At 40.3% G+C, this 13498-nt stretch overlaps 1 non-coding gene across 1 annotated transcript; it reads left to right on the top strand.

The window, feature by feature from the left end:
* Positions 1 to 5091: 5091 nt before the first annotated feature.
* Positions 5092 to 5195, top strand: LOC112739134 (small nucleolar RNA R71). The gene has a single exon (XR_003170073.1). It is a non-coding gene; the product is annotated as a small nucleolar RNA R71 (small nucleolar RNA).
* Positions 5196 to 13498: the final 8303 nt, after the last annotated feature.

Here is a 13498-nt window from a genome sequence, read left to right as displayed (position 1 = left end):
GCTCAAGTCCCTCAATTTCAGCCAGAAAATACCTGAAATCACAGAAAAACACACAAACTCATAGTAAAGTCCAGAAATGTGAATTTAACATAAAAACTAATGAAAACATCCCTAAAAGTAACTAGATCCTACTAAAAACATACTAAAAACAATGCCAAAAAGCGTATAAATTATCCGCTCATCACAACACCAAACTTAAATTGTTGCTTGTCCCCAAGCAACTAAAAATCAAATAGGATAAAAAGAAGAGAATATACTATAAATTCCAAACTATCAATGAAACAGAGCTTCAATCATATGAGCGGGACTTATAGCTTTTTGCCTCTTGAATAGTTTTGGCATCTCACTTTATCCATTGAAGTTTAGAATGATTGGCATCTATAGGAACTTCAGATTTCGAATAGTGTTATTGGCTCTCCTAGTTCAGTATGATGATTCTTGAACACAGCTTCTTTATGAGTCTTGGCCGTGGCCCTAAGCACTTTGTTTTCCAGTATTACCACCGGATACATAAATGCCACAGACACATAATTGGGTGAACCTTTTCAGATTGTGACTCAGCTTTGCTAAAGTCCCCAATTAGAGGTGTCCAGGGTTCTTAAGCACACTCTTCTTTTGCTTTGGACCTTGACTTTAACCGCTCAGTTTCAAGTTTTCACTTGACACCTACACGCCACAAGCACATGGTTAGGGACAGCTTGGTTTAGCCGCTTAGACCAGGATTTTATTCCTTTAGGCCCTCCTATCCACTGATGCTCAAAGCCTTGGGATCCTTTTTATTTGCCCTTGCCTTTTGGTTTTAAGGGTTATTGGCTTTTTCTGCTTGCTTTTTCTTTCTATTTTTTTTTTCTACAAATTTTTTTTCGCCTATTTTTTTTTTCTTTTTTTTTTTCTGCAAGCTTTGTTCTTTGCTGCTTTTTCTTGCTTCAAGAATCATTTTTATGATTTTTCAGATTATCGAATAACATGTCTCCTAGTCATCATTCTTTCAAGAGCCAACATATTTAACATTCTTAAACAACACTTCAAAAGGCATATGCACTGTTCAAACATACATTCAGAAAACAAGAAGCATTGTCACCACATCAATATAATTAAACTAAGTTCAAGGATAAATTTGAAACTCATGTACTTCTTGTTCTTTTGAATTAAAACATTTTTCTTTTAAGAGAGGTGATGGATTCATAGGACATTCATATCTTTAAGACAGAGTTTACTAACTACTAATGATCATGTAATGAAGACACAAACATAGATAAGCACATAACATAGAAAACGAAAAACAGAAGAAATAAGAACAAGGAATGAATCCACCTTAGTGATGGTGGCGTTTCCTTCTTGAGGAACCAATGATGTCCTTGAGCTCTTCTATGTCTCTTCCTTGTCTTTGTTGCTCCTCCCTCATTGCTTTTTGATCTTCTCTTATTTCATGGAGCATGATGGAGTGCTCTTGATGTTCCACCCTTAGTTGTCCCATATTGGAACTCAATTCTCCTAGGGAGGTGTTGATTTGCTCCCAATAGTTTTGTGGAGGAAAGTGCATTTGAGGCATTTCCGGAATCTCATGGTGATGAGCTTCTTGCGCCTCTTGAGCTCCATGACTGGGCTCTCTTGCTTGCTCCATTTTTTCTTAGTGATGGGCTTGTCCTCTTTGATGAGGATATCTCCCTCTATGTCAATCCCAGCTGAATTGCATAGGTGGCAAATGAGGTGAGGAAAGGCTAACCTTGCCATAGTGGAGGACTTGTCAGCCACCTTGTAGAGTTCTTGAGGTATAATCTCATGAACTTCCACCTCTTCTCCAATCATGATGCTATGGATCATGATGGCCCGGTCTATAGTAACTTCAGACCGGTTGCTAGTGGGAATGATTGAGCATTGAATAAACTCCAACCATCCTCTAGCTATAGGCTTGAGGTCCAATCTTCTTAGTTGAACCGGCTTGCCTTTGGAGTCAATCTTCCATTGAGCTCCTTCTACACATATGTCCATAAGGACTTGGTCCAACCTTTGATCAAAGTTGACTCTCCTTGTGTAGGGGCGTGCGTTCTCTTCCATGTATGGCAAGTTGAACGCCAACCTCACATTCTCCGGACTAAAATCTAAGTATTTCCCCCGAACCATTGTAACATAGTTCTTTGGATCCGGGTTCTTACTTTTATCATGGTTCTTGGTGATCCATGCATTGGCATAGAACTCTTGAACCATTAGGATGCCGACTTGTTGGATGGGATTTGTTAGAACTTTCCAACCTCTTCTTTGAATTTCATGTCGGATCTCCGGATACTCATTTCTTTTGAGTTTAAAAGGGACCTCAGGGATCACCTTCTTCTTGGCCACAACATCATAGAAGTGGTCTTGATGGGCTTTGGAGATGAACCTTTCCATCTCCCATGACTCGGATGTGGAAGCTTTTATCTTCCCTTTCCCTCTTCTAGAGGATTCTCCGGTCTTTGATGCCATCAATGGTAATGGAAAAACAAAAAAGCTATGCTTTTACCACACCAAACTTAGAATATTGCTCGCCCTCGAGCAATAAACAAAAGAATAGAAGAAGAAGAAGAAGAAGAAGAAATATGGAGAGGGAGAGGGAGATGTGGTTTCGGCCAAGGAGAGTGTAGAGGGGTGTGTTGTGTGAATTTGATGAAGAATGGAGGTCTTTATATAGGGAAGGGAGGGGGGGAAAGGTTTCGGCCATATGGGTGGGTTTGGGTGGGAAATTGGTTTTGAATTTTGAAGGTAGGTGGAGTTTATGAGGTAGGTTTATGGGGAAGAGAGGATGGATGTGAGTGGTGAAGAGGTGATGGGGAAGAGAGTTTGAGGTGATTGGTGAAGGGATTTTTAGGGAAGAGTGTTTATGGGGTTGTGTGAAAGAGAGTGGTGAGAAGAAGTGAGTGGAGGTAGGTGGGGATCCTGTGGGGTCCACAGATCCTGAGTGGATCCTGTGGGGTCCACAGATCCTGAGGTTTTTAAGGATTTACATCCCTGCACCCCTTAGGCATGTAAAAATGCCTTTGTATCCAACTCTGGGCGTTCAGCGCCAGGTTGGTGGCCATTTTGGGCGTTCAACGCCCATTTGTGTGCCATTTCTGGCGTTGAACGCCAGAACCATGCCTGTTCTGGCGTTCAGCACCCAGAAGCTGCCCATTTTGGGCGTTCAGCGCCAGAACCATGCTCTGTTCTGGCGCTGAACGCCAGACAGATGCTCCTCCAGGGTGTGATTTTTCTTCTGCTGTTTTTGATTCCGTTTTTAATTTTTCTATTTATTTTGTGACTCCACATGATCATGAACCTAAGAAAACACGAAAAACAATAAAAATAAGAATTAGATAAACATTGGGTTGCCTCCCAACAAGCGCTTCTTTAATGTCAATAGCTTGACAGTGGGCTCTCATGGAGCCTCACAGATGTGCAGAGCTTTGTTGAAACTCTCCAACACCAAACTTAGAGTTTGGATATGGGAGTTCAACACCAAACTTAGAGTTTGGTTGTGGCCTCCCAACACCAAACTTAGAGTTTGACTGTGGGGGCTCTGGTTGACTCTGCTTTGAGAGAAGCTTTTCAAGCTTCCTCTCCATGGTTGCAGAGGGAGATCCTTGAATTTTGAATACAAGGGAGTTCTCATTCCATTGAAGGACTATTTCACCTCTGTCAACATCAATCACAGCTCTTGCTATGGCCAGGAAAGGTCTTCCTAGGATGATGGATTCATCCTCTTCCTTTCCAGTATCCAGGACTATGAAATCAGTAGGTATGTAAAGGCCCTCAACCTTTACTAATACATCTTCTACTTGTCCATAAGCCTGTCTTCTTGAGCTGTCTGCCATCTCTAGTGAGATTTTAGCAGCTTGCACCCCATAGATTCCCAGTTTCTCTATTACAGAGAGGGGCATGAGGTTTATTCCTGAACCAAGGTCACACAGAGCCTTAAAGATCATGGTGCCTATGGTACAGGGTATTATGAACTTTCCAGGATCCTGTCTCTTCTGAGGCAATGTCAGTTGATCCAGATCACTTAGTTCATTGATGAACAAGGGAGGTTCAACTTCCCAAGCATCAATGCCAAACAATTTGGCATTCAGCTTCATGATTGCACCAAGAAACTTGGCAGTTTGCTCTTCAGTGACATCCTCATTCTCTTCAGAAGAGGAATACTCATCAGAGCTCATGAAGGGCATAAGGAGGTTCAATGGAATCTCTATGGTCTCTAGATGAGCCTCAGAGTCCTTTGGTTCCTCAGAGGGAAGCTCCTTATTGGTCACTGGACGTCCCAGGAGGTCTTCCTCCTTGGGATTCACGTCCTCTCTTCTCCTCACAGGTTCGGCCATGGCACTTATGTCAATGGCCTTGCACTCTCCTTTTGGATTCTCTTCTGTATTGCTTGGGAGAGTACTAGGAGGGATTTCAGTGATCCTTTTACTCAGCTGGCCCACTTGTGCTTCCAAATTTCTAATGGAAGACCTTGTTTCATTCATGAAACTTACAGTGGCCTTAGATAGATCAGAGACTAGATTTGCTAAATTAGAAGCATTTTGTTCAGAGTTCTCTGTCTGTTGCTGAGTTGATGATGGAAAAGGCTTGCTATTGCTAAACCTGTTTCTTCCACCATTATTAAAGCCTTGTTGGGGCTTTTGATCCTTCCATGAGAAATTTGGATGATTTCTCCATGTTGAGTTATAGGTGTTTCCATAAGGTTCACCTAAGTAATTTACCTCTACTATTGCAAGGTTCTCAGGATCATAAGCTTCTTCTTCAGAAGATGCCTCTTGAGTACTGTTGGATGCAGCTTGCATTCCATGCAGACTCTGAGAGATCATATTGACTTGCTGAGTCAATATTTTATTCTGAGCCAATATGGCATTCAGAGTATCAACTTCAAGAACTCCCTTCTTCATAGGCGTCCCATTGCTTACAGGATTCCTTTCAGAAGTGTACATGAACTGGTTATTAGTAACCATGTCAATGAGTTCTTGAGCTTCTGCAGGCGTTTTCTTTAGGTGAATGGATCCACCTACAGAGGTATCCAATGACATCTTAGATAACTCAGACAGACCATCATAGAATATATCCAGGATGGTCCATTCTGATAGCATGTCAGAAGGACACTTTTTGGTCAACTGTTTGTATCTTTCCCAAGCTTCATAGAGGGATTCACCTTCTTTCTGTCTGAAGGTTTGAACATCAGCTCTAAGCTTGCTCAGCTTTTGAGGAGGAAAGTACTTGGCTAAGAAAGCCGTGACCAGCTTATCCCAAGAGTTCAGGCTGTCTTTGGGTTGAGAATCCAACCATAATCTAGCTCTGTCTCTCACAGCAAAAGGGAAAAGCATGAGCCTGTAGACTTCAGGATCTACTCCATTAGTCTTAACAGTATCACATATCTGCAAGAATTCAGTCAAGAACTGAAAAGGATCTTCAGATGGAAGTCCATGAAACTTGCAGTTCTGCTGCATCAGAGAAACTAATTGAGGTTTCAGCTCAAAGTTGTTTGCTCCAATGGCAGGAATGGAGATGCTTCTTCCATGTAAATTGGAATTAGGTGCAGTAAAGTCACCAAGCATCTTCCTTACATTATTATTATTTTCGGCTGCCATCTCCTCTGCCTGTTCGAAAATTTCTGAAAGGTTATCTTTGGATTGTTGTATTTTAGCTTCTCTTAATTTTCTCTTCAGAGTCCTTTCAGGTTCTGGATCTGCTTTCACAAGAATGTTCTTATCCTTGCTCCTGCTCATATGACAAAGAAGAAGGCACAGAAAAATAATAATAATAATAATAGAGATCCTTTATACCACAGTATAGGGATCCCTTTGTGAGTGGAAGAAAAGAGGGGGAGACAAAGAATGTGATGTAAAGGAAGAAACACAACTGTACGGATGGAAGAGATGTGAGATGAGATGTTAGGATATGAATGAATAAATAGAATAAGATGAGAGAGAAGGAGGGAATTTTCGAAAATTATTTTTGAAAAGGAGTTAGTGATTTTTGAAAATTGGTTTTTGAAAATTGTTAGTATTTTTTTCGAAAAAATAAAAATAATTAGTTAATAAAAAAGAAATTTTTGAAAAAGAGGGAAGATATTTTCGAAAATTAGAGAGAGAGAGTTAGTTGGGTAGTTTTGAAAAAGTTAAGAGACAAACAAAAAGTTAGTTAGTTAGTTGAAACAAATTTTGAAAAGATAAGAAGTTAGGAAGTTAGAAAAGATATTTTGAAAAGATATTTTTGAAAAAGATAAGATAAGAAGATATTTTTTAAAAGATATGATAGAAGTTAGTTTTTGAAAAAGATTTTAATTTTTAAAATCTCAATTAATGACTTGATTCATAAGAAATCACAAGATATGATTCTAGAACTTAAAGTTTGAATCTTTCTTAACAAGCAAGTAACAAACTTCAAATTTTTGAATCAAAACATTAATTGTTATTGTTATTTTCGAAAATATGGTATAAAAATAAGAAAAAGATTTTTGAAAAATATTTTTGGAATTTTCGAAAATAACTAAGAATTTTGAAAAAGATTTGATTTTTGAAAAAGATTTTGAAAAAGATAAGATTTTCAAATTGAAAATTTGATTTGACTCATGAGAAACAATTTGATTTTAAAAATTTTTGAAAAAGTCAATCCAAATTTTCGAATTTGATGAGAGAAAAAGGGAAAGATATTTTTTTGATTTTTGAATTTTTATGATGAGAGAGAAAAACACAAAAAAATGCAATGCATGAAATTTTTAGATCAAAACATGTGATGCATGCAAGAATGCTATGAATGTCAAGATGAACACCAAGAACACTATGAATGTCACGATGAACATCATAGACACAATTTTGAAAAATTTTTAATGCAAAGAAAACATGTAAGACACCAAACTTAGAATTCTTTAATGCTTATGCACTAAGAATTCAAGAATGCATATGATAAACATGAAAAGACACAAAACAAAAAATCATCAAGATCAAACAAGAAGACTTACCAAGAACAACTTGAAGATCATGAAGAACACTATGAATGCATGATATTTTCGAAAAAATGCAAGATGCATATGCAAGTGACACCAAACTTATAATGTGACTCAAGACTCAAACAAGAAACAGAAAATATTTTTGATTTTTATGATTTTCTAATTTTTTTTAGATTTTTTTCGAAAAATTAATTGAAAAAAGAAAAATAAGGATTCCAAAATTTTTAATATGAATTCCAGGAATCTTGCATTCTTAGTCTAAAGCTTCAGTCCAGGAATTAGACATGGCTCACTAGCCAGCCAAGCTTTCAAAGAAAGCTCCAGTCCAAAACACTAGACATGGCCAATGGCCAGCCAAGCTTCAGCATTTAACACCAGAGTATATTGATCTTGATAACAAATTGCTGCTCATCATTTATCAAGTATGTAACTTACCTCTGATGGTTTGGAAGCCTCAGTCCAAAAGAATTTAGACATGGCTTTACAGCCAGCCAGGCTTCACATGCTTCATGAAACACTAGAATTCATTCTTAAAAATCTTGAATAAAATTTTTGAAAACATTTTTATTTTTTTTCGAAAACAGATGAGAAATTTTTTGAAATATTTTTGAAAAGAAAACAAAAAGAAAATTACCTAATCTGAGCAACAGGATGAGCCGTCAGTTGTCCAAACTCGAACAATCCCCGGCAACGGCGCCAAAAACTTGGTGCACGAAATTGTTATGTCCAGGCTCAAACAATCCCCGGCAACGTGAGCAACTTGGTGCTCTGATCTCAATACATAATTGTCACAACTTCGATACAACTAACCAGCAAGTGCACTGGGTCGTCCAAGTAATACCTTACGTGAGTAAGGGTCGAATCCCACGGAGATTGTTGGTATGAAGCAAGCTATGGTCACCTTGTAAATCTCAGTCAGGCAGATATAAAGTGATAATGGTGTTTTCGAATATTATACAATAAGATAGGGATAGAGGTACTTATGTAAATCATTGGTAGGAATTTCAGATAAGCGAATGGAGATACTTTTTGTTCCTCTGAACCTCTGCTTTCCTGCTATCTTCATCCAATCAGTCTTATTCCTTTCCATGGCTGGCTTTATGCAAGGGCATCACCGTTGTCAGTGGCTACATCCCCTCCTCTCAGTAAATAATATGCTAACATGCTCTGTCACAGCACGGCTATTCATCTGTCGGTTCTCGATCATGTCGGAATAGAATCCATTGATTCTTTTGCGTCTGTCACTAACGCCCAGCAATCGCGAGTTTGAAGCTCGTCACAGTCATTCAATCATTGAATCCTACTCGGAATACCACAGACAAGGTTTAGACTTTCCGGATTCTCTTGAATGCCGCCATCATTCTAGCTTACGCCACGAAGATTCTGATGAGGAAATCTAAGAGATATTCATTCTAGCTTATTTCATGTAGAACGGAAGTATTTGTCAGGCACGTGTTCATAGGGGAGAATGGTGATGAGCGTCACATATAATCATCACCTTCATCACGTTCTTGGGTGCGAATGGATATCTTAGAAGCGAAATAAGATGAATTGAATAGAAAACAGTAGTACTTTGCATTAATCTTTGAGGAACAGCAGAGCTCCACACCTTAATCTATGGAGTGTAGAAACTCTACCGTATGAAAATACATAAGTGTAGGTCCAGGCATGGCCGAGATTGCCAGCCCCCAAAACGTGATCACAGGATCAAAATACAATCCCTTGATGTCTAATACAATAGTAAAAGGTCCTATTTATAATAAACTAGTCACTAGGGTTTACATGAGTAAGTAATTGATGCATAAATTCACTTCCGGGGCCCACTTGGTGTGTGCTTGGGCTGAGCTTTAACTTTACACGTGCAGAGGCCATTTGTGGAGTTGAACGCCAGGTTTTGTGCCATTTTTGGCGTTCAACTCTGGTTTTGGATCCTTTTCTGGCGCTGGACGCCAGAATTGGGCAGAAAGCTGGCGTTGAACGCCAATTTACGTTGTCTATTCTTGGCCAAAGTATGGACTATTATATATTGCTGGAAAGCCCTGGATGTCGACTTTCCAACACAATTAGAAGCGCGCCATTTTGAGTTCTGTAGCTCTAGAAAATCCATTTTGAGTGCAGGGAGGTCAGAATCCAACAGCATCAGCAGTCCTCGTTCAACCTCTGAATCTCATGTTCATCATTCTTTCAAGAGCCAATATATTTAACAGTCTTAAACAACAAATTCAAAAGATATATGCACTGTTCAAGCATTCATTCAGAAGACAGAAAGCATTGCCACCACATTTAACTAATTAGAATTTCTCTTATTAAAACTCGAAATTTTATTGCTTCTTATTCAAAAGATCTACTACTTTATTCATGTTTGCTGATGATGAGAAAAATAAACTATAGCTTAATTGGAGATAAAATCAAAATAGATACTAATTACTACTATATGACTCCTAAGGTAAAATTAAAATAAGAACAGTTATCACAGAGTTAAGGCTAAGATTAGAACTCAACAACCTTGAGGTTTGGGAAGTGGATGTTCCTCTAGTCTGTGAGGTGCTTGGTCCTTCAAGAGAGAATTTCTGGCGCTTCAGTTCCTTTAAATCACGCCCTTGCTCCTCTTGGAGTGGGTTGTTTTCCTTTAGGGGCCATGATCTTAGTGATCACGGATAAGCACACCAAACTTAGAGCTTTGCTTGTCCTCAAGCAAAAGAAAAAGAAGGAGATGGGTAGAAGGAGAGCTCCTCCCCACCATCCTGGCGTTTGAACGCCCAAACACTGCCTGTTTTGGGCGTTCAACGCCCAAATGCTGCTCTCCTGGGCGTTCAACGCCCAGTTGTTGCCCTTTTCTGGCGTTGAACGCCAGATAGCTATCCTTACTGGCGTTCAGCGCCCACTGGATGCCCATTTTGGGCGCTGAACGCCCAAAATGGCCTTCACTGGCGTTTTCTTGCCAGTAAGCTCCCTATCTCTGTTTTGTGTGTAGATTCCTTCTGTAACCCTGTAAACTTATGCAAATGATTCTTTACCTTAGTGTCAGTGAACTTTATATAAACAAATAAAAATAAAAATAGGGCAAAATGCTTAGAGGATTGTTGCCCCATGGCTGGGTTGCCTCCCAGCAAGCGCTTCTTTATTGTCTTTAGCTGGACCTTGCTGAGCTTTTAATCTAGCTTCAGCCTTGAGCATTCTTGCTCAATGTTGCCCTCAAGATAATGCTTGATTCTCTGTCCATTGACAATGAACTTCTTATCAGAATCAATATCTTGAAGCTCCACATAACCATATGGTGATACACTTGTAATCACGTATGGTCCCCTCCACCGGGATTTTAGTTTCCCGGGGAATAGCCTGAGTCTAGAGTTAAACAACAGAACCTTCTGTCCTGGTTCAAAGATTCTAGATGACAGCTTTCTGTCATGCCATTTTTTTTATTTTTCTTTATAAAGCTTGGCATTTTCGAAAGCTGTGAATCTGAATTCCTCTAGCTCATTTAGCTGGAGCAATCGTTTTTCTCCTGCTAGTTTGGCATCAAAGTTTAGGAATCTGGTTGCCCAGTAGGCCTTGTGTTCCAGTTCCACGGGCAGGTGACATGCCTTACCATACACGAGTTGGTATGGAGAGGTCCCTATAGGGGTCTTGAATGCTGTTCTGTAAGCCCACAGAGCATCATCCAAGCTTCGTGCCCAATCCTTTCTACGGGTATTTACTGTCCGTTCCAGGATTCTCTTTAATTCTCTGTTAGAGACTTCAGCTTGCCCATTGGTTTGTGGATGATATGGAGTGGCCACCTTGTGGCGAATTCCATACCGAACCATGGCAGAGTAAAGCTGTTTATTGCAGAAGTGAGTGCCCCCATCACTGATTAACACTCTAGGGACACCAAACCTGCTAAAGATATGTTTCTGGAGGAACTTCAGCACTGTTTTAGTATCATTGGTGGGTGTGGCAATAGCCTCAACCCATTTTGATACATAGTCAACTGCCACCAGAATATAAGTGTTTGAATATGATGGTGGAAAAGGTCCCATGAAGTCAATTCCCCATACGTCAAATAACTCAATTTCCAAGATTCCTTGTTGAGGCATGGCGTAACCATGAGGCAGATTACCAGCTCTTTGGCAACTGTCACAATTACGTACAAACTCTCGGGAATCTTTATAGAGTGTGGGCCAATAGAAGCCACATTGGAGGACCTTGGTGGCTGTTCGCTCACCTCCGAAATGGCCTCCATATTGAGATCCGTGGCAATGCCATAGGATTCTCTGTGCTTCCTCTCTGGGGACACACCTACGGATAATTCCGTCTGCACATCTCTTAAAGAGATAGGGTTCATCCCACAAGTAGTACTTTGCATCAGTGACTAATTTCTTCTTTTGTATTCTATTGTACTCCTTGGGTATGAACCGTGCAGCTTTATAGTTTGCAATATCGGCAAACCATGGTGCTTTCTAAATGGCAAATAGATGCTCATCAGGGAACATCTCAGAGATCTCAAGAAAGGGGAGGGACGTCCCTTCCACTGGCTCTATCCGGGACAGATGATCAGCCACTTGGTTCTCTGTCCCTTTTCTGTCTCTTATTTCTATATCAAACTCTTGCAGAAGCAATACCCATCTGATGAGCCTGGGTTTTGAATCCTGCTTTGTGAGTAGATATTTAAGAGCAGCATGGTCAATATACACAATCACTTTTGATCCTACTAAGTATGATCTGAACTTGTCAATGGCGTAAACCACTGCAAGTAGTTCTTTTTCTGTGGTTGTGTAATTTTTCTGGGCATCATTTAGAACGCGACTGGCATAATAAATGACATGCAGAAGCTTGTCATGCCTCTGTCCCAATACTGCACCAATGGCATGATCACTGGCATCACACATTAACTCAAATGGCAATGTCCAGTCTGGTGCAGAAATGACTGGTGCTGTGACCAGCTTAGCTTTCAGCGTTTCAAACGCCTGCAGGCATGCTGTGTCAAACACAAATGGCGTGTCAGCAGCTAACAGATTGCTTAGAGGTTTTGCGATTTTTGAAAAATCCTTTATAAACCTCCTATAGAATCCTGCATGCCCCAGAAAGCTTCTGATTGCCTTAACATTGGCAGGTGGTGGTAATTTTTCAATTACCTCTATTTTTGCTTGATCCACCTCTATTCCCTTGTTTGAGATTTTATGCCCAAGAACAATTCCTTCAGTCACCATGAAGTGACACTTTTCCCAATTTAAAACTAGGTTGGTTTCTTGGCATCTTTTCAGAACAAGTTTCAGGTGATCAAGACAGGAGCTGAATGAGTCTCCATATACTGAGAAGTCATCCATGAAGACTTCCAGAAATTTTTCCACCATGTCAGAGAAAATAGAGAGCATGCATCTCTGGAAGGTTGCAGGCGCATTACATAGCCCAAATGGCATCCTTCTATAAGCAAACACTCCAGATGGACATGTGAATGCTGTTTTCTCTTGATCCTGGGGATCCACTGCAATCTGGTTAAAGCCTGAATAGCCATCCAAAAAGCAGTAATAATCATGACCTGCTAGTCTCTATAGCATCTGGTCTATGAATGGTAAAGGAAAATGATCCTTTCTGGTGGCTGTATTGAGCCTTCTGTAGTCAATACACATGCGCCACCCTGTAACTGTTCTTGTAGGAACCAGTTCATTTTTTTCATTATGAATCACTGTCATGCCTCCCTTTTTTGGGACGACTTGAACAGGGCTCACCCAGGGGCTATCAGAAATGGGATAAATAATCCCAGCCTCTAGTAATTTGGTGACCTCTTTCTGCACCACTTCCTTCATGGCTGGATTTAGCCGCCTCTGTGGTTGAACCACTGGTTTGGCATTATCCTCCAGTAGGATTTTGTGCATGCATCTAGCTGGGCTTATGCCTTTAAGGTCACCTATGGACCACCCAAGAGCTGTCTTGTGTGTCCTTAGCACTTGAATAAGTGCTTCCTCTTCCTGTGAATTTAAAGCAGAGCTTATGATCACTGGAAAGGTGTCACCTTCTCCTAGAAATGCATATTTCAAGGATGGTGGCAGTGGCTTGAGCTCTGGTTTAGGAGGTTTTTCCTCTTTCAGAAGAAAGTTCAGAGGCTCTTTCATGTCCCCTGAATCCTCCAAATCAGGCTGAACATCTTTAAAGATGTCTTCCAACTCTGATTCGAGACTCTCAGCCATGTTGATCTCTTCTACCAAAGAGTCAATAAGGTCAACTTTCATGCAGTCTGTTGATGTGTCTGGATGCTGCATGGCTTTGACAGCGTTCAACTTGAACTCGTCATCGTTGACTCTCAGGGTTATTTCCCCCTGTTGGACGTCAATGAGGGATCGTCCAGTTGCTAGGAAGGGTCTTCCTAGAATGAGAGTAGCACTCTTGTGCTCCTCCATTTCCAGCACAACAAAGTCAGTGGGAAAGGCGAATGGCCCAACTCTGACAATCATGTCCTCAATCACGCCTGATGGGTATTTAGTGGAACCATCAGCAAGTTGGAGACATATCCGGGTTGGTTTAACTTCTTCAGTTAAGCCAAGCTTCCTGATAGTGGATGCAGGTATT

The sequence above is a fragment of the Arachis hypogaea genome, chromosome 13 (assembly GCF_003086295.3).
Source record: "Arachis hypogaea cultivar Tifrunner chromosome 13, arahy.Tifrunner.gnm2.J5K5, whole genome shotgun sequence".
In the NCBI taxonomy this organism is placed as follows: Eukaryota; Viridiplantae; Streptophyta; class Magnoliopsida; order Fabales; family Fabaceae; genus Arachis; species Arachis hypogaea.
The sequence above is the reverse complement of the archived record's forward strand: the minus strand, read 5'-3'. Positions and strand labels throughout refer to the sequence as shown.